General features: G+C 46.9%; 1 protein-coding gene across 1 annotated transcript in view; it reads left to right on the forward strand.

Annotated features, from left to right (window-relative positions):
- The first annotated feature begins 6,244 nt into the window (after positions 1–6,244).
- BRINP1 (BMP/retinoic acid inducible neural specific 1) overlaps positions 6,245–26,028 on the forward strand; it is an 87,904-nt gene continuing 68,120 nt past the window's right edge. The window contains exon 1 of the mRNA XM_037401252.1: positions 6,245–6,535. The gene's annotated coding sequence lies outside the window, so the exon portion shown is untranslated. The remainder of the gene's footprint in view (positions 6,536–26,028) is intronic.

Here is a 26,028-nt window from a genome sequence, read left to right on the forward strand (position 1 = left end):
ACATTATCCCCGAGGTGCTACCATCATTGCTGATGGCCTTGGCCAATGGCAGGTCTGTCTTGAAGCCATCTGGAATTGGCTTTACTGGACACAGGGGAAGCTTCTAGCAGCTTCTCACAGAAGCCACCCCTGTAGCCCTGCTGCTACCAAAACCTTGCTACACAAACCCAATACAGTGGCATATTGGTTTGTCCGAAGACAATGGGGATGGTCCGTTCTGACCTATACTACTGTTTATGAAAAAGTGCAATTTTATTGCATGAATCTGTTGTAATACACTGGATGGCCTACCCTGGAGTCCTGTCCTCAGGCTCCAGAAAATGGAATTTGCCCCCTTTGTTGTATAGCATATAGCCAGATGGCTTGGTCATTATTTGTAATCCAGAAAGAAAATGACAAAACTACCCCTTACGGAAGCTGAAAAAAAATGCCTATACAATTATTACATATCAGCATCAATTTAACAGTCATGCAGTCAGTATGTGTAAACATGTTATGACTTGATTTTTATGCTGTGGGTGGTACCGTTATTCTGTACTAACATCCATTCGTATGACCTTAGCACAGCCTTACTAGATGTGCACTGGCTTCTCTCTGGTAAATCAGAAAAGAAACACTGACCCTCTAACTCTCATTGACATGCTTCTGAATTAGCTTAGGCTATGGATGACAGTGGCTGCCCACTGCCTCCAGCAACCCCTGTTAATCAAGCTAAGAGATCTCTTTCTCATGCCTGCTTCATAAATGTTGGGAGATATCAGTGCCTCTTGCTTTGGCTTCTACTTTGCAATGAACATTTTTGGGGCCCTGGGAGATATGAAACAGATGCAAGAACATAGATATATCAGAGTGAGGAATAAGGGGGAAAAAAAAGCTCAACTGAACATTCTAGTCCCTGCATTTGACTGCACACAGGTTTCATCTACCAACATTTTTTTTTTGAGTGGTCTGAAGTGCTCAGAGATTGCAGACAGAGGCAGAGTGAGGCTTGAAGCCTTCTGTGCAGTGTACAGCTCATGATGGGTTGGGAGTTACAAGTAGTTCCCTTTTGAAAGCCTTAGTCCAAGTTCAGAAGGAAACTAAGCTGCAGGTGATGAATACTGATGACTTGTACTTGGTACCAGACAATAGTAACAATGGTGAATATGAAAGATTGCTAATAAAGAGGATGGATTTGTGACTAAGATGGGAAAATCAGCAGATATGGGTTCATTTGCTTGCTCTCCCGTGCACCTCAGCAAGCTGTAGAGGAAAGTATTCAACTCCTCTAACTTCATCCATCTACAATTTAGGAATTCAGTCTAAGCTGCTGATCTGCTTCCCTTTAGAGTTAACACAGAGCGTGCTAATTTCAGAAGGAAATTCATCCCATGTCAAAGATAGTGTCTAAGATAACAGGAAGATTATACCTGTAGAGTTAAAATTACCCCTTTCTGTTAACTGGAGAGAATATTTAGACAAATACTGGAAGCCAAATGCCTGGCCTGTTCTAATTCCCCATGAATTCAATGAATCAAATAATTATTCTTGCATCTCTTAGCCTTGTCCAGAAACCCTTCTATCAAAGACAGTTGGGAAACAATCTTCTGAGCTGGGAAACAATCAGTTCTTACTGTTCTTTCTGCCCACCACATTTTCCTGGAACTAACCCTATAGTGGTCACTGTCTTATTTTAATCTTCTGTGAGAGACAAACCATGATTATTTCTTTTTCACAAGACTTCTGCTTCCTACCCAAGACCAGTAGGAAAAATACTAACAAAGCTAATCAGAGAGTTAGATCTCAGGAGACTGACAATCTCATTCTGCAAACCCCCAGTAGCTCATGGTGCTCGGAATAAGTGTTCTAAAAGGTGAGGGTCTAGGACAACTGCAGTTCAATTTTGAAGCTGTGGCATTTCTTCCACTGTTAGTTTGATCCTGTATAGGGATTTATCTCAAAAGATAAATACGGGATATGTTAATTTAGGAGCAGTGCAAAGATGGAGAAGCACCTGCTTGGAAAGTTTAGTGAGTTCAGTCTTTCAGGCTTCTAGAGCTGTACTGAGGATGATTCGATTTAATGCAGAGGAGCCAGATATCAGAAACTCCTTTCAGGAAAAAAAAATCCCAACCAATTCCCAACTGTTCCTTCCCACTCTGTTGGGACCTGCCAACATTTTTGTTTAGCTTGGCAGGGGCTTCCAGCCTTTCCCTTACCCCCTGCTCAAGCCTTGACTGTAAACCTTTCTTTCTGCACTGGGGATGATGGAAACCATCTCTGCTAGCTCCTTGCCTCTTAGCCCTGACGCTTGAGCCCACTCCCAGGCTTCTTCCCATCATCCATCAAAACATCTTTGTATTGCCCATTCTGCTTTGTGAACAGTGAGACACCCACCCACCTGTAAAGGGTACCCACAGCAAATGAATATGGTTGGTGCTTAGGGGCTGGATATCTCTGCAACCAACACAAAACACAGTCTAAATAAGATCGCTACATACTGTGATATTGTTTGCAGAAGAGAAAGAGGAAATACATTTCACAGGAGACTGGGAGAGCACCAGAATATCAATACAATGCTCACAAAGCAAGTTTAATCCATTTTTAGCCTGTAATAAACAATGAAGCCTGCAAAACCTTGACAGAAATACATTCTGCATCCTCAAGGAGGGCAACACAACAGGATATGTGGAAAGAAAAAGTTTGCCTGTAGCATGAGAGGAACTCAGAGGAGGGTCTGATTATCTTCACCAGCTCATGGGACTCTGAAGTGAGTTTTTGCTGTAGAATCACAAATAGAAATGAAGTATTCACCTTATGCATTTGGCACATACAACTCCTTTTGGACGAGATAACTGCACTTTGTACTGGCCTGTCTGTGATAATTTCCTTTATAGCAGCTCATATGGTTCTGTGTTTTAGACCTGTGACCAAACCAATGCTGTTAATATGCTGATGGTTTAGCTGTTGCTGAGCAGTGTTTGCACAGCACGGAGGCCACCTCTGTTTCTCGCTTCTGCTCCCCCAGTACATAGACTGGGGTGTGTGAAAGAGATTGGGTGGCCCACAACTAGGTGGATGACCTGTGCTAACCAAAGAGATATTCCATGCCATGTAATATCATCTTCAGCAGTAAAAAGGGGGAGAAGGGGATTTCAGTTAGGTTAACCATCTTTTGCTTTGGAACTAGCTGGGTATTGGTCTGCCCATGGGAGGCGGTGAATAATTGTATCACTTGTTTTGTTTTTTTCTTTTTTTCATCTTCCACTGCTCCTTCAGTTATTAACAATTTTTCACTTGACTCCCAAGTTTTCTTGCTTTTACTCATCCTTTCCTCTTACCCCATCCCACTGGAGTGTGGGGTGGAGGCGAGTGAGCAAGTGGCTGTGCAGTGTTTAGTTGAATACTGTAGTTAACCCATACCCGCAACATGCTTGGAGCACACAGCAGTAACTAATTTTCTCATTTCTGTGGCAGCTGTTAGGTGAACATGGACACTTCTCTCTTCTTTCTACCATTCTCACCACAACGTTTTTTTTCTTGGCCTAACACTTGCAAATGGGAGACTCGTTTACACCATGTATATTGTGAATTCTGTTCTTCATATCCTCCCTTGATTTATTAGTTTCTTTTCCTTCATGGGAAGAATATGGTAGTTTAAAAAAATGTAAGCATTGTGTTTAAGACAACTGTTGAAGGAGAAAGAAAAGTGTGAGGATTGGACATGCTAAAATGGTTAACAGTTAAAAAAAAAAAGTCCTTACTGGAAGAAAAAATAGAAATTCTTGTTCAATGGAGCTTTGCTGATTTGAGGTGAAGATTCAGGCTTTGTTTATTGCAGGGAGAAGGTGAGTTGAAGTACCCAAAACTAAACAGAAGAGACACTGAAAAGAGAAAGCTAGTGAAGTGAAATAATTTTGTTTTTTAAAAATGGCATCCAGAAACCTTATCTTTGACACATAAGAATAGACACATAGCTAAATATGCTGTAACCTGCTTAGGTTTCCAAAGCAGCAAATTAAACCAGTGGACTATGCAGTGAGTGTCCATTCAGATGAGCAAAGCTCATTGAACACAACAATACTGTAAGAGAACATGTTGAATACTCAATGCACCAAATAATCCTCTTTTGATACAGAGTCAGTAAAAGCTTTTGGGAAAGAGGCAACAATAGTGTATGTATGAACGGGGGGGGGGGGGGGGGGGGGGCGGGCGGGGGGGAACATTCTGGGACAGGAAAATGATGAACAAAACTACCCTCTTAGATTTGCTTTGTGTTCTCTTATTATTACATTTTTATAATATTGATAGAAATTCTTATTTCCAGGCAGGACACTGGTCCTTTGAGTTTGATGATGGACTTTCTGGAAGAAAGTGTTGCTTTGTAGAGAATATTTTAGTTGTTCTCTAGGTCCATGAGACCTTGGTGCCATCATCTCGCCTGTTTTCTCCTGCTCTCACTTCACAGGAATATGAAGTATCAGGCTGGGGGTGCCAGGTCCTGCTAGACACAATCACACAATAATCTTCCAGATGTAGTGAGGAAAGACAGCCAATATTGTTGCATTAGTTTAATGGGTAAATCCCATGCAACATTGTTCATGGAGCCTTTGCTTTGATTTCAAAGAACCTTATGTAGGACAGAAGGACTCCTCCTCCATTTCTGGTAAATGCCAAGAGCACCAATGAAAGAATACACTAGTGATAGCACCAAACACCATTTATTTGCTTAAATGTGTGCTTTGCATTTGTTTATATGTTCTGTATAAGACCTGATCCCTCAGTCTTCTCTGCTGTGGTGTGAGCTGTTCATCTGTGGCCTTGTACCAGGGGAAATCTGTGAGAGTCATTTCAGCCTTTTATTTGAGCCAGTGTGACAGAATCAGGGGTGGCTTACTGGCAAGTGTGCTTTGCAGCTGAACAGTCACTTGGAAAAAAGTAAAACTTGGGAGCTTTGGGTACACTGCAACTGAGATAAGCTAAGCTTCAGCCCTATCAGAACAGCTTGGAGTTTAACCAAACAGCTTCTAATTCTGCTTAGGAAAGATTTGCTGAAGATTTAGCTTAAGACAATGTTCTGTAGCCACAGGGGATGGGTGAGAGAAGGACAGAGTGTCCTTGCAGGCCAGAGAAGGGGGATGGAAGGAGGGTGTCTCCCGTTGTCCTCCTTGCCCCACATACCCTGAAAAGGGTGGCTGTTTTTTTCCCTTCTGTGTCCCCACCGCACAGCTGTGACTGTCTTGTCTGAGGGGTCCCTGGTGAGAGACCTCACAGGGTGGCAGGAACTGTGCACGGCTCTTCCTGCGCTGGCTTGCCTTTGCTGAGGTTTGTCGTGCCTGGGTCATGCCCTTGAGGCACCCCCAGCCCCGTTTACCATCCGAGCCCCGCGGAGGGACTTGTCAGCCCTGCCGGGCGGACCCAGCCGGGCCGGGAGCGCCGCCGCTCGCCCGCTGCCCCCCCGGCTCGGCTCGGCTCGGCTCGGCTCGGCTCGGCTCGCCAGCCCGGCCCGCTCCCGGGCGCTGCCCGAGCAGGCGGGGCTGAGCCGCGGAGCAGCGCGGAGCAGCGCGGAGCCCCGGGCCCGCAGCGTCCGTCACCGCCCGGCCGGGCCGGCGCTGTCCGCGGTGCTGAATCGCTCCCGCACGGCGGGGCTGGGGGCGGCTCCCTCCCCCCTCCTCGGGGAGGTGGGACCCCCCCAGTGCGGAGCCAGGCCGGGGAACAGGCTGCTCCCCCCGGCAGCTCCCTCCTCGGCCGATCCGGTCCCTGCTGCCTGGCTCCGCTGAGCAGAAAATCAAAGGCGAGGGGGAAGAAAAAAAAATTTAAATGGATGGTGGCTGCCTGGAATGGCACCCAGTCCCACTGCAGCCTCCTCCCCAAATCAGGGGGGGCAGACAAGTTTAGATCCCCCCACAGCCCCATCCAGAGGTCCTTTTCAGTCTCATCCTCCCTTCCCACGGTCCAAGCTCCGTCTGGCAAGAGCTTAAGTCCCTCCCTTTTGCCCCCCGCCCCTCCCCTTCCCTAATTATGTACAAAACACTTCTTAGAATAAAATGCCCATGCTGGGGCTCCTCCCTGCTTTCCTCTTCCCCATTCATCCTCTCCAGACCGCTCCAAGCCCCTCCCCCCGTGGCAAGCCCAGCCTCTCGCTTCCCTCCTGGAGCCCTTTTCATTTTTATTTCTAACCCCCTCTCCATTCTCCCTGCTGCCTCTGCTCCTTCCCCCGATGGCTACGAACTGAGCAGCAGAAGAGGGGGAGGGGGCACAGGAATAAGGGAAGGGGGGAAAATTAGCAAGAAAAAGGAAGAGGGGAGGAAAAAGGATTTTTTTAATTATTTTTTTTTTTTGCCTCTGCCCTTAATGCCCGCGATCTGGATCAAGGAAGGGGATTTTCTGTCTGAGCATGAAAAGGACTGCTAGAGCCCCAGGATTTTCACGCCTGCATTCTCAGCCCAGCACCCAGTATGCAAGCTGGACAGAGAAGCTCTCCCACAAGTTCCTACCGAGCCGAATAAAACCCGCGGGCGAGCAGATCTCCGCCAGAGAGGGACATTAGCATCAGGTAAGGCGAGCGCTGCGCTGCGGCTGCGGTGCCCCGTCCTGCCTCGGCCGCGTTGTGTAACGCACCCGCGGCCCCTCCGCGCCCAGCCGCGCACACGGCGCCTCTGCCCTGCACCCCAGCCCTGGGCAGCACGGAGTTGCGGGGGGGGGGGGGGGCGGGGGGGGGGGGGGGGAGCTGGATGGCAGAAGTCCCGCAGCCCAGTTAGTGATAGTGCGTGTGTGTGCGGTGAGAGTGAGGCCGAAATTTGCTGCTAACTGGGAAGACTGGGAGCTCTGGTTTTTACTGGGGAAAGACGCAGCCCCTGGAGGATGCCCACTAGTAGGGGTTCAGCCCCCCGGTTTGGCTGGGCTGGTGGCGAGGCAGGGGTGGAGGTGGGGGTGGGAGGTAGCCAGCATCCATCTGTATTCCGGAGTATCGATACATCCCGGAGCGGGTGGTGGTGGGGAACCGTCCCCAAGGAGATGGTGTCATCTCCACTTAATCCACTGCTCCGTTTTTGCAAGTGACAAGCGAATCACGGAGGAAAAGGAAAGTCTGTCGCCTTGAATCCCACACGGGGCTGATTGCCTCTACTTATGGTGGGGACTGGGAGGCAGCAGCAGAGCCAAGGGAGGGCAGCGATGGCGGGGGGCTGCATCCCACAGTGCAGGAGGAGGTTGCTTTTCCCCGGCTCAGCTCTCAAAGCTGATCGCGAGGCTGGTGTGGAGCGTAACTTCGCCTTTTCCAGTCCATGGGGAATAGGGAGACAGAGGGCATCTCCACACCATTACATCATCCCCGAGGTCTAAAGACCCAGCGAGGATCCGAGGAGAGGAGGGCTGGAGGTGTGAGTGTGTGTTTTGCTTTTGGAGAGTCCCTCTTGCTTTTACTTAGGAGTGGGGAAGGGGAGTGGGTGTCACTTCTTAGATGCAGTCTCCTGGTCATGGGGAGAAACAAGCAGCAGATGAAATGCTGGCAGTCTTGCTGTATGAATTTATCCTCGTGATTGACATCTGCACTAGGTGGGACAGAAGGGTCCTTCATGCTTTACTCTGGCTGCTCATCTAGGTGCATAATAATAATTGGTTAATGGCAGTAAAGCTGCTTTCCCAAGAGTTGTAGAGAAGTATTTGGGAGGTGGTGAGAGGAGGAGGTAGTGAGTAAAGAGGAGATGAGGCTTTTGTGTAAGAAATCTGAAAAGATTTATTTTTTAAAAAAAATTCCTTATAAAGGAAAAAGATTGATCAGATCTGCTTATGAGTGACAGACAGACAAACCCGGAATCTCTCCCTCCCACACACCACACAGACAAGCAGTTGTCTCCCTCGCATACATGTACACGCTAAGCACACAAAACACATGCTGTCAAACTTGCACAGTCCACCCCATGCTTAAACACAGCATCTTGGTGTTTCTCTCCCACGGATGCAAGCACCTCTTCAAGCTACGCAGCCCCGCAGTTCCCCTGCACTCAGACACACAGGCTTGATCTGCACATGAACACACACCGTAACCTGCAGAAATAACTGCATTGATATTCTTATTATGCGAATCAAACAGTCAGATGTTCCCACGAGCGTACACATGCTGCCTTCTTTGCAGGTCTCTCAGTAGGTGGTTTGTTCCTCCAGTGTAGTCTTCTCCCTTGTAGTTAGTACCAGGCATTGATTTGGGGTTTGTCTGTCTCCAAAGCCCTTTGCGACTCAGCAGAAAAGCCTGCTACATTTTGTGTGCCTACGTTTGTTTTACTGCTCTTTGCATGTTCCTGGGACTCGGTAATGGTTGCACTACTGGAAAGGCAGGCAAGCAGCAGGCGGGGAGCAGGGGAATGGTAGTGGGGAGCGGTGGCAATCCCATACCCGTCACAGCCTCTCTGATCAAGAGCTGGAGCCTGTGAGTATGGGAAGTGCCCTGCTAGAGTTGCCTTGCTTTTTTCCGTGTGGGAGAGTGGATGTGAGCAAAGCCACAAACGCGTCTGTAGCTAAAACATACACAGTGCAAGGCTCCGCTTCAGTCTCACCCTGGTTCAGAGCAAAACCCTCCCAGCCTTAGAGTGCGAACCATCCCATGCCTTTGCAAGCCCCTGTCATCAGAAACGGTGTAGTATGCGCAGGGGAGGTGATGTCACTGGTGTTAGATGTATTTAACCAACATCCCCCTCCGACTATCCTCCCCTCCCCCTCTTTCCATAGGGCCTAGTGAGGAGCCCGTGCAGCCCTCCAGGAGCAGGAATATAACAAGGCCAACCAAAGTCTGTGTTAAAACTTTGGAGAGGAGGAACATACGGTGAATTGGCTTGCTATAGGTACAAGGTGTCCCAAGAGAGATGGCAGAGAGAATTAATTGTCTGTGTTCCCTCCTCACCTCTGCTGTTTATTTACTCCATTGGAAATATGTGTAAGGCTGATGCTAACCACTGCGTGGGAGGGGGTCTGCCAGCAGATCGTGCTCACTGTGTCTGTGCAGGGGAGCAGCCCAAAGCCCGACCCGCGCCTTTGCTGGGGCAGGTGCCCCACCTGCGTGGGGGGCTCTGCTCGGGAAAGCACTGCAGCCCCAGCACCTGCGTGTCCTGCCCGTCCCCCTGCCCACCTCCAGCAATGGGTGGGCATGTCCAGAGTGCACCCAGGGCCCCCTGCACACGCGGTATCTACAGCCCATGCTGAGATGCTGTGAAGGCAGGAAAAAATAATTGAGGGGAAAAATAAAAAAAAATAAATTAAAATCACTAGATACCAGAAATGCGGGTGAAGAGCCCCAAAAGCACCTGGGGGCGCGACATCCGCAGATGGAAGAGCAGGGACCCCCCCTTCCTCCGTGGGAAGGACCCCTCCGCCGCCGGCAGCCCCGTGCCCCGCTGCGCCAGCGCGCAGCCCCTCCGCGGCGGCAGGATGGCGGCGCGGCCGTGCCCAGGAGGGGGCGCTGTGGCTCCACGCAGCGGCGGCGGGCGCGGAGCAGTGCGGAGGGGCGCGGAGCGATGCGCATCGCCCTCCTCCCCCCGCCTGCCCGGCCTCGCGCAGCGGGAGCCAAGCGCTAATAATAATACGGGGGCGGGAGGGTGGCGAAGCCAAATAACAACAGGGCTCTCTTCTCCAGGGAGCCCAGGTGCAGCTGAATGGGCTGGGGCCGGATCCCCCCGGCTGCGGAGCCGCTGGGGCGAGGGCGAGTTCTGCTGAGGATCTGGCCCCATGCATGCAGGAATCTTTTACCCAGTGATGAAATGCAGCTACTTCTGGGACAGAGCCCAGCAGCTTTTCCGTGCCAGCAAATACTACAGGGGAAGTGAAAAATCACTTCATGCATTGAAAGTGCAGAGATGAACTTAGTGAGGCAGAATATAAATTACCCGGAGTTAGGTAGCTTGTGCCCTGTGGTTTGATTTACACCATCCCTCTTGCAAAGTATCACGAGATTTTTTTAACAACCGTAAGGACCTTGGCCCACTTCCTTCCAGGCTGTGCAGAGCAGCTTCCCAGAAGGGGAGAATATTTGTTCACAGAAAGATCCGGCTTCTTGCTAGACCCATAGACCATGGTTCAATCCTGCGGTTCTTCCTCTCGCCTAGAAGATGGCTGCCGCCCGGAGCATGATGCTGAGTTACCAAATGGTGCTGAGCTGAGTTAGGGCAAAGCATCTCCTCCTCCCAGCTGTGTGTGATAGCTCAGAGTGTGCTCGGGTGCCAGGGGAGTTTTTCCTTGCTCTCCGTGCCCTGCACTGCCACATCCAGCCGACCTGCTGGGACCAGAGCTCGGCTGGACAGGGCTGCAGCAGGCTTGTGGCTTGTCGTCGGTGCAGGAAAGGGAAATGTTAAAGCAGAGACCTGGGGAAGGGAACTGGAGGTATCTACTGGGTTGTCTGGAGAGAGTGAAACATGGGCAGAGCTGGACTAGAGAAGTGAGGTGGCATTCACCAGGGTTCAAGAGTAGACGCAGGATAGCTGTTGCTGACTTGACAGACTAAGCTGTACTGTTTCAGGGAAGAAAAAGTGCTATTACTAGTGGGACGGAGGAATGGGAGAAACAGCAGAAATCGGAGGAGCTGCTGATTTACCCTGAGCTACAGGCAATTGAAGGACTCAAGTTTACTTCAGGGATGCTGGATCAGGTCCTAAGTGAAGGTGGCATAAATTTGGCATAACCATGTCATTTTGAAAAGGAGCGAGGAGTCAGGCCCAGGGTTCCCTCTGTGGTTGGGATGGGGGGGTTAATACAACATTTCTAAACCTTTGCAGCCTCCTGCTTGGCGAGCTGTTTTCTTGCAGCCTTGAGGCAGGACCTGCAAGCAGCATCATAGAAAAGACATTTATTTTTGCTATTTGTTCTTCTGAAGTCATGTGCTCTAAATCCATTTTATCATTGCCTACAAGGTGCAGCTGACAGAGCTTAGCTATGCACAGTGCCATCGCTGTCTGCTGACAAGCCCATTCAGAGCGCAGTGCTGGGTGAGAGCGGTACCCGTGGTGGCACCAACGCCCCTGCGGCTCTGGTGATGGCGTCTCTCTAGGTGTTAACATAGCATTCCCCAATAGTTGAGCTCTCACACACATGATTCCCTGCTCCTGTTTCAGAAAAAAACAACCAGTTGCACTGCTGATGGATCACTTCTTACGCTGGCAATAGAAATAACAGTAAGTCAGAGCAGCAGCAGCTGATCGGAGCAAATAATCTAAAACAGCTTCAAATGGTGGCCTCCAGAGGAGGACAAAGTGAATAGCCTTTGCCAGACATATACTGTTGTTGTTCACTGTTTATGTTGGTGATAGAAATGCTGGGCAGAGGTAGAAACTGAGGTGCCAGGAACACCAGTAAGCTTTCAAGCCCTAGAACAAATTCTCTCTGTGTGTTAGCAGTGGGCACTGTTCAATGGAGTATTGCCATCACAGTGACACCTTTCCTCCCAGAGGTTCACAAACTCCAGCAAAGCCAGCTCTGGCCTGACACATACCAAGCAATGACGCAGAAGCTTGCAAACCAAGCTATGGGAGGTTCTCACAAGTAAGAGAAGCTCCAGAAAAATACAGTTTGTTCAACTTACTTTTTGCTGTAAATCAAAACACAATATAGGAGCAGAAGGAGCTCTCACACTCCTCTCCGTTCTCCTGTACTGCCCAATTACCAGTAGAGTGGCTCTGGTTCTTGCAATCTTTTCATGCTTGGGACCTGTCTCATAGTTATCCTGATAAAGGTGCACTCTTTCACCCAGTGTTTATGGAAGGTAAAGCCTGGAGGCTTACAATAGGTCTTCTAATAGCTTGGACTTTTATATCTATGCATATTACAGCCAAAATATGCTGTACAGTGAGTATCTGTGAAAGGCTTGGAACCGCTTGCTGTAAATCATCCCAGCCTGTCGAAGCCAGGGGAGTTAACTGGCTTCATGGTGAGTGAGGATCTCTTTCTTAGGGTTTGATTTAGAGCATGATTTAGAACCTGGCCTGTGCTCTAGACTCTGCTGTGTCCATCATGATTTTGGATGCAGTTTTGGCCAGAAGTCCTGAGTCGACACAACTGATTCCATTTAGCCATCTCTTTACCCTGCTAGAGCAGTGCATGAGGTTGTCTGATACATTGCTAACATTGGAGACCTTTGTGGTAATTTATCCTTGCAGTTGTGGATGCTGACTTGCTGAGCAGGGGGAAGACTGGGAGGGCAAGCTTTAAAACCATTGCCTTGTGTGGGCACTACATTGCAGGTGTGGCTGCAGGACCAGAGGAATAAATAAAAGAAGCTTGCACAATAGTTCAAAGCAATAGTTAGAAAATGACAAAGAAACTAAAACTAACCAAGGAAGGATGGAAGGAAACGGACTGTGAGCCTCGGGAGGAGGCTGATGATTCAGGGCAGGAGGGAGAACCAGGACTAGCAGGTGTGAATCTTTAGCTGGACTTCTGGGATCAGCAGAATGGACAGCAGCGAGGCAGGCGACAAGTGCCGGAGCAGCCTGGCTGCTTTCGCCGTGTGACTGCTCTTCAGGCAGGTACAGATGGTGAGCGGGTAAGCAAAGCCCTCAGACATATGCTGGGGTGCATATGTGGCTATGGGTTCCTCCTGGCTCAGACCACCTCCTTGCCTAGAACATGAGGATGCTAGAGTTATTCCAGACATTTTTCACACTGCTCTGTGCTGGGGGATGTTTGCAGTAAAAATCAAAGATGTGTTTTGGGAGGAGCAGGGAGAGCTTAGGAGTTACAAGGTGAGACTGAAGAACGCTTGAGAAATACTGAGAGAGTCAAAGGAAAGAACTAACAAAGACAGCATAATGTTTGTGCTAAAATTGTGAACAGAGATAAAAAAGCAGCAACAAGGATACATGTAACGTAGCCTTAAGACCAGCAGCTATTTCTAGAATTACTTATGTCATGTCGTCCAAATTCAGAGTTGCTTCTGCAAAACAACTCCAGGCTTCGCTGTTTTATGCCTGAGAATGCTGATAATGTGTTTATCTGCCATTTCCACTCTCCTAAAAGAGAACTATAGAGTATTTGAAAATGATGGTGGGTTGCTGTACCATATTTTAGGCCAGTGAATAGATAAATCTAATCAGCCAGGGAAAAGCTACCAGTTAGGATTCTCCCACAACATTTGTATGATGCTGGCTTAAAGTAACCTAATAGTTGTAATCTGAGTAATATTGTGATAAAAATCCTTTTTGTGCATCAGTTCTCTTATTTGCTTCTTGGGGCAGAAGACTTAATGTTAAAAGGCAGTGACCAGACCTGGATGTGGTGCTTGGGGTATTTGCTAGTGCCGTGGAGGAAGGAGCGATATGTATTGGTGATGGAGCTGGATTAGATCTTGTTAAGACTGGGAGAAACTGAGATTGGTGTAACCAAAACAGTAGGATACTGAAGGGAGCAGAAAGGCATGGATGAGTGCTATCCCTCCTGGGATAACCTTTCAGCTGCTCGGGGATGTGCGCAGTCAGTACTTGTCTCAGGACTGTCATGTGCAGTGTCACCAGGGTGCCTAGATCGTACAGGCATGACTATTTCATTATTGACTCCATTTATGATTTTGGTTTTCATAATGTTCTGCAGTAATGGGATTAGTAATGAGTTGTGTGCAAAAGTAATTTGTTTGGGATTTTTTAGATGTGGTATCACGTAATTTCCTTGGGTGTCTCCAACTTTCTATGGGAAAGAGAAGGAGTGAAAAACCATTTCTCCTGGTCCACCTCTCCCCTGTTGGTGACTGGAATCACATCCCTTGGCTAAACAGCACGCGGGCCCCAATTCTGCAGGGCATGTAATCGAGTGCTTAGCTATTGCTCAAAGAATATCAAACACAGGCTTGCTTTCAAATATGTGCTCAAACGTCGCTGACCCAGTGCAGTCATGACTGTAAAGGGCCTGATCCTGAAATCTGAATCAAACTAATTTTTAATTACAGTCCTGTGGATATAATGAAACCTGTTTCCAGGATCAAAATCTAAACAACAGCAAATCCATGCACATGCTGAGTGCAGAGTGAATCATGTTTATGATCCGTCAGAGTCCAGCTTCTTTGTTCCAAAATGCTGGTCAGGAAGGCAGAAGAAATATTCCCTGGGATATTATAAAGACTAACGTATCATCAGAGGGAGAATCAATGGAGATTGATGGCAAATTAGGTGGACGCTTGAGACATTAAAAGGAAGGATGGAAAATAGAAATGATATTATAATTGAACCATATTAATATATTTTAAATTGCTTTACAAATATTAACAAGTTATATAAGGAAGGCCTGGAAATCATAGTTTATTTAGCCTGGGAAAACTAGGAGTGAGAAGGGACTTTTGGGTTCCAGTACAAAAGTATATGAAGGTGAGAATGAAAAGCGATCAGAAACATTTTAACGCTTTGATGATATGAGAACAAGGGGACTCATCAGAATTAAAGGGCGCAACTTTTAGAGCAAATTAAAAGGAAATAGTCCTTTCTTCAGCGTATAGTGAAGCTACACAATTCCCTGCTGCAGGATGTCACTGAGATGAAAGTCTGGGTGGATTTGAAGTGTAAAAGGCTACATAACTTTGTAGCAATTAATAGCATTTGCAGCTCTGCAATCTAGGACAATGGTAATCAGATCTCATGCTTCAAAGCAAAAGCTGACCATCTTCTGGGGTCAGAAAGGACATTTTCTTTCTGCATAGAAAGAACATAATATGGCTGGCCAGGTAATATGACTGGATATGGTCGATCCTGCTAGTAGCTAAGTCAGCAAGAGATTAGCAAATTGCTTCTGTGGGTGCTGGATTAAGGTATTATAAAAAGGTTTTCATCAATGCCAGACAGAATATCAATCCAACAATCTCTTCTTCTGTGTCAACTCCCACAAAAGTAATTTCACTGATTACATTAGATATTGAAGTAGGACATAAAACGGGTGGTTATAAGCAGCGGCAATGACCCTGAGCTGCACGTTTCAGTTTCCTCTATCACCATCATTATCTGCAGGATGGTGCCGAGCTCAGATGAGCCTGGAGTCACTCAGTGCTCGGTACCGTGCAGATGCAAGCTCCCTGTCCTCGAGGGCCTGCGGTCCAGACAGAGGAGGCGGAAAAGAAACAGGGAATGCCGTCACCTCTGCTCAGCACCAGAGAAAGTGCAGCACAAGGCTCAGGGATCAATTCAAATCATATTACAGTCAGTGGAAGCATTTCAGTGTGCAGGAATCAGAGCTTGGGCTTGGCCTGGACAGATTTCGAAAGTAGTCGGTGGCAAGGTAATGGGACATTTTAGAAAACGGGACCTTAAATATCACAGTGGGGTATGCTGAACACTTGCAAAATCAGCCTCCAAGGTGTCTGCAAAGTGTCACCTTAAAGAATTTGCCCAAGCTTATGCGGGAAGCCTGAAGCAGAGAGGAGTGCCCGGGTGCACTAAATCTGGGGATTTGACCAAACCACCCTGGCAGGAGTGACAGAACGGAGAGAGATCGGATAAGGAGCCCACTGGTGTCCCACCTCCTCTCCCCCCAGTTTCTCTTGAGTGCCACAGCCCCATGACCAGAAGGTCCCAAGGTACCTCCCCAGATGAAGGTCCACCCTGTCTGCTGTGTGTAGTCCTGCACCCTGTCCATGGTCTTCCACTATCTCTGGGGCCATGTTGGTGGGAGGAGGGAGGAACCTGCCTTTCTCCATACTCTTTCTCTCATATCAGCCATTGTTTTCCCCTCTTGCTGAAGGCAGATGTTTGGGTGAAGAGAGAACAGGCTGTCGCATACAGACAAGGGTGTTCAGCTTCACCAGGTGACACTTGCTGAGGGCCATAGTTATCTGTAGCTGAGCACAGAGGAGTCTGCTCTTCCATGGTCATCTGTACTGGGGCTGAGACCAGTAATACAACTGGGTTTCCTTCAGAAAGGCAGGAAGGGTGACAAGCTGATGGCTGTGAGGAAGGCATATACACTAGATGGAATAAAGCTCTGAGGGAAATGTGTGATCGAGGCTGGGAGGGAGGGATGGGGGGTGGGAGAGGAGAGCTGGCAGGTAGGAACACAAAGTTCACTGGCAAGGCAAGTGCGAATGCTGAGACAAATTGCCACATCAGGACGAATGATTCCTTCGCTTCCTGGATTGCAAACCAGACAGAGATGTGACCAGCAGGTGCAAATCTGCTGACGAGGTGTTGTGTAGGTGTGATGATTACTGTGCTTGTAAGCCTGGCTGGAAAGGGCAAGGATGGGCGAGGGAGCTTCGGTTCTGTAAAATGCATGAGAAAGATGCATGCAAAAAAAATAGCTATGAAGTAGGATTGTAGTTTACCTGCATTATTGGAAGATTGATTTCTGATGAAAGGAGCAGAGGAAGGAGGGGAATAAAATTTTACAGATGGCAAGAATGGGGATCAGAGCTTTAAAATGGCAGTTGTGAGTTAGTGTTCTTGAAGGATTGGTTCAAATGTGACTGCAGAGACCAGTGCTGGTTTCTGATTTCCAACCATCTGCATTTAAAAGAGAGAGAGACCAGCAGACTGGCCTCAGTGAAATTCTGCTGGATTTCCCCCAGGGAATCAGGATTGTCCCTGCATTTCAAGTACCTGGAAGACTTAAAACACTGACAAGGCTGAAAGGTGAGGAGAGGGCTGAAAGGGAGAATGGCTGGCAGGAATAAGTAGATTGTAGACTACGCTGGATAATTCAGGGATCTGTAATAAAACTGCATGGTGATGGATAGTGAATAAAAGACTGTAGGTATATTATGGTTTACGGAGCACAGGACAGACGTGTCTCTAAGGAGACTGCGATAAGGAGTGGAAGGTAGCAGTGGACTGGGAGCAGCGGATGTTTTGGGATGCAACAGCACTGGGAGAATAAAGCAGCACTGTAGCAAGATAGTTCAATCCCGATGCTGTCACCGACATGTTATATATGACCTTGGGCAGGTCACTTAGGCTGATACCTTTCAGAAGAGCTTTCTAAATGCATGTGTTTCCATGCATAGGAGCTGAATTTCTTACAGTCAGTGCTGTGATTCTGAGCCCTCTAGCTCACACAGTGGATGCAAACCACCCAGGGAACTCGGCTCCAAGTTTGGCATGGGGAAAAGTCTGGATTTTTTTTAAGAATTCAGCAACCTGTGTCCTCAGGAAATACAGGCCCCCCCCTTTCCTCCCCCAAGACTGGTATTCAGCCATGCTGATCTTTCCTTATCCAGTGCTGGGCAAAAGCAGTACTGGATTGCGTCTCTCCCCCCTCTGCCCCAGCAAAAGGGCCCGATGTTTAGAAATCTGGCCTGAATTAATTTCTCTTCTCACTGCCTAAGACCACTAACTAAAGTTGCCCTTTTACTGGAATATATAAGAGAATATGCTAATTGTATCTGTTTCTCTCCCTTGCACACAGATATGGGGCTTTTACTTACACAACATGTACAATGAAGTGTGCAAGTGTGCACGTGCACACACACGCACACACACGTGCATGTGTGCACACACATCCATTGTGTTTTGGGAAGCCTGAATCAAGACTGCTGCTTCAGTGCAGCGTATTAGTCTTCTTACCAACTTCAGCATTTGAGGTAAATAGCAATTAATGGTAAAGCTGCTTACATTAAAAAAAGGAGCAACAGAGGCTGATAAGTCCTTCCTACCAGTGGATTCTCCTGCAGTGCTTCTCATTACTTTGTTTGTTTTCAAGTTTCAAGACAGAAATTTTGTCCGTGGTGTATTTTTTTCTCATTGCTGCTCCTCCAAGGGAGCAATTCTGTAGAGCCTTGTTAGCAGTGAGGTACAGCCCCCAGCCGCTTGTGTCTCAGCTAACAGGGACACTCCTTTGGTGCTGGGGGCACGACCCTCTCTCAGGTGTTATAATAGAGGTGGACAGAAGGGCTGGGGACAAATACACACTCTGCTGCCCTTGCACAGTGTTACTGCTCGTCTGCAGACTGCCTTAAATAAGATTTGGAGCTGGGGAAAAGGAAACCAACAGGAGAGCTAAGATCCACTCTAGATTTTATTTTTATGTGTCATTTTTAAATTCCAGGCTCTTGAAAGGATATGAGGGCTGACCTCCAGCTCAATAATGCAGTATTTTTGTAATAAGATGCTCATGATGCATTTTCCATGCCCCATGTGCATGTGCAGAGTGTTCCAGCACGCATTGTCTTCTGGGACAGTGTTGAAGGACTGTAGAAGATGAAAATAAGCCATTGGAGGGTTTGTGCTTGTTCATATTGGCCACAACTGATGTTAAGAAAGCAAAATATACCCAGAACTGGGTTCCTTCTTAGTGAAAGCTTGTTTCCTCCTGAAGAAACCCCAATTCCAAACTAATTGAAGTGCAGTATATGTGGCTAAGGGGTGCAGGGGCCAAGTTCTTTGACAATGTAGAAACACCCAGAGATAGTTAGATGTCTAACTCCTATATACATGCCTATTTTTTTTAATCCACTGGATGCAGGAAGCTAAGCAGGTGATGCTCCCCTAAATACCTCTGGGACTGAGATTGCAGGTGGGTGGCTGGGAGCAGGGTCCTATACTTGAGCGCTCAGCCACAGAAGCGGATGCCAGACGATGCCTGAGGAGCAGGAGCCCCAGGACTTGCTGTTCCCATCCCTGAGCATTGGTGTCTCCTTCAGAGCACACTTCAGTGGTCTGAACCAGGGCTGGCTGTTTGTGGGGAGCTGTGCTTTTCTTTTTGCTTAATGTCAGATGCACTTGGACATCACATGTTCCAGTTTTCTGAAGGAACCTCATGCCTATTTGATTGTATGTTAGGGACTGCAATGCTTAAAGAAAAAAAAAAAAAACAACAAAAAAGAGAGAGCGAGAGCCAAGAGAAGCAAAAAGAAAGAATTCAGAGAAACAGAGGGTAAAAAGGCATGGTGTGACTGTCTTGAAATAAAAAAAGCAGTATATGGCAATTTCTAGTGGTAAAAGTAAATCCAGTCTCAGATTATTTCCTGGGAACTTTACTCTCATTTTTGATACAAGGACTTGCTCATTTATTTTTCTCTAAATCTATTTATTTCACTCTAAGTTCTCTGTTGAATGCAGGTTTAGACTGGAATAGAGCAAAGGACTGTGAAAGTCATCAGCTTAAGAGACTCACAGAAACTCAGCCTTGCTGAGATCCCTCATGTTGTTATGAAGATCTGACAGACAGTTATTGTAATTCCTAGTAGGGATAGGTGAATAAGGATTTTTTTTTTTTTTGTCAGTTTGGTTCTGAAATGAGAAGGGAAAAAATTAATTTTAGCTATTCAAACATAATTGGTGTGAGGGGGAAGAATGAAAAGACTTCTTTTATAATTGGGACTAGAAGGAAAAGCAAATGGAAAATCACTTCAAAACTTCAAATTTTGCAGGAATGCAAAATTTTTTTTCCATAACTGTATTTTTTCGCTTTTGTTTAGTCTTTTTTTTTCATTTTCTTCTAGATCCACTTTGTAAACATTTCAATATCATGCATTTAAGTTAAGGAATAATACAGTCATGTACTTTGATTCGTTTAAATTTTTCCCATCCCATTTTTTGATGGTAGCTATCTAACAAATTTAACCTGATTTAATAAACATTGGCAGTCAATCCCCAAGCACTTTTCTGTGCCTAATTTTAGTATGTGTTAAAAATCATGTCTCACATCTTTAGTGCCTATGACTGCAGTTTCCTTTATGCTACACACAGTTAAAGACAATTCGTACCTCAAATAACATACACTCAAAGGGTACAGAGCAGTAGGAGATGAAAGGAGAAAACAGAAAGATTTGTCTGAAGTCTCAGGGTAAATCAGTAGCAGAAGCATATAGAGGAGCCTACAGTCTTGACTTCCATTCCGCTGCTCTCTCTATGACTGCAGATTAATTATAAAATTCTTTCTCACCCATTAGATTTTCTCATACTCCTTCTACTCCTGCACTTTCTCGTTCACACCTTCAATTCTTTTTTACTCTTCCTTTAGTCCCACTTTCCTCGCTCTCCATTTTTGAACGCTTTCCTCTTTTCTCCTCTTCTGGTCCTCCTGTAGAAGAATACTAATGAAGTGACAAGTGATAATAATGTGTCTTGGCTGTGCCCACTGTGATGGATAAAGAAGGAGCAAGGTGTGTGGAGGAGAAGAGTAGCGAAGAGGGAGGGAAGGGGGTGATCTGAATTTATTTCAGACTCCAGGTGAAGGTATGCAGGAAGGCAGAGGGGCCAACTGCACACTCAGAAACGCTCACTGCAGTGGGAGCATGGAGTCCAAACTGAATGTCTAGGGAGGGGAGCATGAGCAGATCTGAAAGGTGGGACTGGTGCCCTCAGGGATGCAGGGGCCAAAAGGGGAACAAAGGCTTACAGGGAGATGTGTGGGCAAAGGGGAACGAGCAGATTTCTCCAGTTTGCTGTGACAGGACCTCAAACACAGATGTCTCACACTTGATTTGTCTGGACGAGTTTGTGTGCAGAGACTTCTAGTGCTCGAGTAAAATCAGAGGCGAATATGCATATTCAATCAGACAGGGGTTACGGGTGCTCTCTACGCACTGGGCATTGCATGCTGGCAGGGATTAGACCGCCATCTGCTTGGTACAATACACATCACAGGGTCGGTACCTGAAGCTGGGATGTTGCTGGAACTCCTGCTGACTTCCTCAAGTCCTGCAGAATAATATTCTTGTCACCAGAGCCTCTATTGTGTGGTTAATGGGCTAATCTGGACTACAGATTTACAAATAGTCTCTGGATTTAGGGAGGAGAGGCGTTTAAGGGGCAGATAGGAGAAGAGGCTGCAGAATCCGTGCTTTGGACTGATACCTATAGCTCCCCGAGGAACAGAGGCCAAGCACACAACAGCTGGTGGGGAGAAACTGTGTTGATGCTGTGGGAACAAAGATGTTATCTAGTCTGCAATCCAGGCAGGAGGAGGGAGAAAACAGAGATGTAAATTAGGAGGAAGCTTCCTTGAGCTTCTTTGGTCCTAGAATATTATACCAAGAATAAAATGTCCAGGAATAGCTGTCTGTCATTGTAAACAGTCACATTAGACATGATAGATAACTTCAGGCTATGTCTTCATGAGCACAGTAGGCTCTAAATACCCTTCTTTCTTTGGAAACTCCTTCCAAACACCTTTGATTTCACAGGGATAAGCCAGCTAGCTGTATTCCTGTTCTGCATTTGATTTACCACTCACAGAAAATTATTTATCTAGCTAGCTATTTATTATCTAATTCCATGGCTGCAGTTGAGGCAAGTCTGTTTATTCCTTTTCCACAGCAGTGTCTCTTTCTCCGGCAGCTGTAACTGGCTTCTAGGTGCCCTGGGGAATGTCAAAGCAGAATTAATTAATCATGACCAATGATGAAGGTGTTTTTTAGATTTGGATTTGGCCAGCTGATCTTTCTGGGAGTTAGGCTGTTGAGGAAACAAATGTGATGCTTGCTCTGGATTGCTTTCAGACGGAGTCACTTTGGGAGGCTGCAGAGGCATGTAGGATCTATCAAGCAGTGGAGAAAATCTGGCAGAAGTCAGCAGTGTGCATGCTGGTGGAGGGGACTGCTCGCTCACTTTGGCAGGACACCATGCCAGTGAAACTGTTAGCTACAGTTTAGCATGTCCTGTCCTGTTCCTGGCCTGCAATGGTGTGAATCTTTCAGCATCCACAAGAAAGTCTTCTGGGCGTTTGTTCTGAATGTCCCCTTCAGAGCAGGAGGAGTTGTGATGGCACCTGGCACTTGCCGAACTGGAAGCCACCCCTTCATCATGCCCACGAGTGATGGCAGTGCTGGCAACTGCACAGGTTGTGATGAAGCAGCAGTGTTTGTTTTACAAATAGCTCTGATTTCTTCCAGATCCTCTTCCCTTTCTTTGTAGAGCCTGGTAGAGCATGTGCCGTTCTTCCTGGTCAATGATTTCCTCCTGGCAGTGGAGAAAGGTCAAGTGTCCACGCCAATTCTTTTTGATCTGTCAGCAGCCTTCAAATCCTCTGGCAATGAAGGGCTAATGATTTGCAGTGTCTGGCATGGATGGGCAATCTCTCCCTGCAGGACCATTCCTCCTTTCCAAAGAGACTCCACAGTGTGGTTTCGAGTAATGAAGCATCTCCCTCAAGAACTCTTCCAGGGGGTAATTCAGTGCTCAGTTGTACTGTTGCTGTCAGAGAGATGGGGCTACAATATTGCAGATGTGCTGATGACAAGGGATAAGATCAACTTTCCAGTAAATAATCCATAGTTTTCAAAATTTATCATCCTCAAACATCTTTTTCTGCCTTCAACTTGTTCCGCTGCTGCCTAACACAGGAACAAATGGAGGCACTTTGCTTCTTCCCCACCCCAGAGATGAAGGCATGCATACAGAGATGTAGGCTGGGATGGAGCCATTTGTGGGGCGGGGAGGTGGAAACATCAGCTTTTAATGGAAGTCTCAGAGTATGGCAGTACTCGCTGTTAGAGAAAAGCTGTAATCCATAGTGACAGGCCAGCTGGAGCAATAGTAGAGAACCAGGCGGATCTGCATGCAGAGGTGTGCGTTGAGCAGCTGCACGGGGGAATTCAGATTGCAAACTGCAGTGCTTGGCGCTAGCGGCATGTCCCTTTAAGAGGAAAAGCAGACAGAAAAGCCCACTACTACTTTAAATAAGCCTCCAAAGTTTGGAGATGCTTTTCCTTTTCATTCCCATTGCACAAACCACTGGGCTCAGCCCTATGAAGCCCACGGCCAGGGCTAGCCCCCCACCCCGAGGGGTGCTGTCAGCCTTGCAATGGGAAGGAGCAGCCCCTGCTGCCTCCTGAAGCTTTCTCTTAGCCTGCTGAAAGGCAGAAGGGAAACAAGGTTGGCCATGCATAGCCATGCCCTGCCTCTTGCTCCGTCCACCATCACGCGTAGACTCCTGTTAGGGCCCTGCCTTTGTGTACGTTGCTCTCTGCACATACATTGAAGATGGACTTGCTGCCCCCTCGCCGTCCAGCCCCCCGGACAGGCACGGGCAGCACTACGGCACGCACAGCTCGGCACGGGGACCCGCTGCCCTCAGTCTCTTATCGAACTGCCATGAATGCACGAGAGCCGCTGGGGACATTTTCATCCATGAAATGAAGAATCAATAGAGTCGCCTCATTACAGGCTCTGCTCCGTGCTGCCATTCTCCCCTTCCCTTTTGCCACATACCTTGCCCTTTTTGTCAACCCGCTTTTACCACCACCTACACAGGCTTGATGGTGCAAATTCACGGGTAGCAATTCCCCTCTGCTACGCATGGAGGAGCAAAAATGTGGTTTAAAAGAAGAAGGAAAAAAAAAATCAGAGAGACTTCCAAGAAGGAGGTGGAATATATCTTGTAAAAGTACATAAGTGGTTTGGAAGCCAAAGGCCCCAGGAGGTCAGTAGTATTCAGACTTTGAAATCCCTGATGCTCTTGAAAATGCTACATGTAAATTCTATCCTGGAAAAATCTGGTGGGTTTTTTTTTTTTTTTTTAATAACAAGCAGAGAAGTTGGTTTTGTGATGTGCAGAGGGGAGTGGAGCTGTGCTCTGCAGTCACTGAGCTGACAGAGCTGCTTGGGAAATGGACATGCTATTTCCTTGGGAAATTCACGCTTTTTGATTTGTGGTTGTTTTTCTTAAGCTCCAGTTTGAATGAGAACCACGTTCCCACAAAGCTCTTGTGGCCTAAAAATTCAAAAGCAATAATAATTTGAGATCATCAATATCTACTGTTTCTGTGGTGCTGAAGTACTAAAATGCTACAGGAAATATTTACTATTGAATAATGATAACACATATAACAAACCAACATCAAGCATTTTATACAATATATAGTATATTTTAAACATGTATCAATACAATACAGAATATGTAAAAATGTCAAAACAAATTAATTGAAACAACATAAAAATAATGTGTTTATCTCCTCAAAATGAAACATGAAATGAAAAGAGAAAATCAAAATGATCTGTTTTGACACTTTAAACATAAAAAAGTTTGTCAAAATTGACATGTTCCCATGCAACGTTTGGATTTCAAGAGAACTGCGTTTTCCTACGAAAAACTGTTCTGTCAAAATTTTTGACCAGCTCTACTTACAGCCTATCTAAACAGACAAGCATCACAGCCAAGACTCTCAAACGCTCCAGGTGGTCAGAAGATAGATTTAGCACAGAGCAGAACAGTCTCAAAGAAAGGAATAAATAAAACTCACAGCTAGAGGTGGCCTGAAACTTGGGTACCAAACTGCTTTAATGTTCGAGATGCTCAGATCCGAGTGTTTTTGGACTTTAATCCTAGCAAGGAATGCGTTCCTTCAATTTTTAGCAAATGTGTGTTGCAGGGTTGGTGCGCTGATGGAAGAGGCTATTTGTGATGGTGAGATGCCAGTGCAGAGTCTCCGTATCCCCTGGGATTTTTCAGTTCTTGGCATTGGTCAGGGTCTAGCTAGTAAGAGCCCTCTGTATTTGACAGATTAATACTGGTAAGTATGAGATGGCTTTATTTTCCACACATCCTTCTGTCTCAGTGGAAATTCCAGGCTTAGGGCTGAGGAAACAGGCTAAAATGCAGTGCTGCAGGTAGGCTGGCTTTCAGATGCAAGGCTGGTGAGAACAGCTTTGGCTAGGAGTTCTCCCACCTTCATGATACACAGATTTTAAATCTTCTCATTATATAAATGCAGTTTCAGCTTAATTTGAGCTTCTAATTTAATACGCTGTTACGAATTAAGACTTAATATGATATTTGATTATCCTTTTGCAATGAGATCCAACCCAAGGCTCATTGACTTCAATAGACCTTCCAGCAGAACCTGCAACTGCAGACCCTGCATAGATGCTTAGAGCAGAGCTACACTCAAGATTTCTGGCTTCTGTTTCAGAAGCTGCTGATATAATGGTGTTATTTGGGGCTAACACACATTCTAGCTCACATTTCTAGCCTGAATTTAAGTGCCTGTGCATCAATGTGCGTGTAACTTCCCCCATACAGGGAGGCAGGGCAGCAGCAGGAGCTGAATGTGGGTGTCCCCAGCCTCAGACCAGTGTCCTGGGCACTAAAGGAATCCGTCCTCAATAATTCTATCAGTGATTCGTATCACACACCTCTAAGTCACTGTGCAGCACCTGTCGGGTGGTTGCAGAGGTATCAAGCCCACGTCAGTGACCAGTTGTCCTCCCCTTGGTTCTGCCTGCAGCTCTTTCCCTGCAGAAGTCTGAGCCACGCCATCCCTGCGAGGTCTCACCTTGTTTCTCGAGTCTCCTGGCAGGGTAGCTGTGCAAGGGTCTAAGGCAGTGGCAGCAGGAGCCGGTGTGGTGAATGCACAGGGAGATTTTTATGGCCACAGCAAATTCTTCTTCCTCTCAGAGTGATAAGAGGGGCGTGTCTGCCCGGGGCCAGAATTTGCTGCTGCAAACAACTCGGGTCCCTTTTCCCTCTCTTCAGCTCCCCTGGCTCCCTTGGCTTCATCCAGCATCCGTGGTGGCAGAACCTGGTGCCCATAGGAAACGCCGAGTTAAATGGTGCTTTTCATCCTGGCAGGCAGGGCTGTCATTATCCAAGCAGCAGGAGCTGTACCAGGAGAAGCAATGGCCTGCAGATTTTAACCCCTTCTACTCCTCCAGTAAGAGCTGAGGATCACAAAAAAGCCAGGTCAAGAGCTAAAATTCCTTCTAAGGGACAAGAAGAACAGGAAGATAAATCATTCACAAGGATCATTAGGTAACCTCAGCTTCCTAGCATACCAAAATAATGAGTGTTAGCTTGCATTTCCCAAGCCCTATGGAGTGGGGTCACTCCATGTGGCTCTGGTGGTAAAGTCCCTGCCCAGGAATGAACTTCAGAACAACAAAAATATTGCAAAGAATGTCAGGTGTGGGATAACAGTTGACCTTTTGGATTGAGCGTTACATTATTGCTCTTCAGGGCAGTTTTGGCATCGATTTTTTTTTTTTTTCTTCAGGCTGTCTTCTTACAGGTCCAAATTGTTGCAATGGAATATATTAGGAAGGCGAGACCAGCACACAGAATGGAACAAGCATGATGGCAAAACCCAGGGTTTGTGGACTGGCACAGGCTTCTCTGAACTTAGTTTTCAGATTATTGTCTGTCTCAAATTTCCAGTAA

This window comes from Falco rusticolus, chromosome 9 (assembly GCF_015220075.1).
Source record: "Falco rusticolus isolate bFalRus1 chromosome 9, bFalRus1.pri, whole genome shotgun sequence".
Classification (NCBI taxonomy): domain Eukaryota; kingdom Metazoa; phylum Chordata; class Aves; order Falconiformes; family Falconidae; genus Falco; species Falco rusticolus.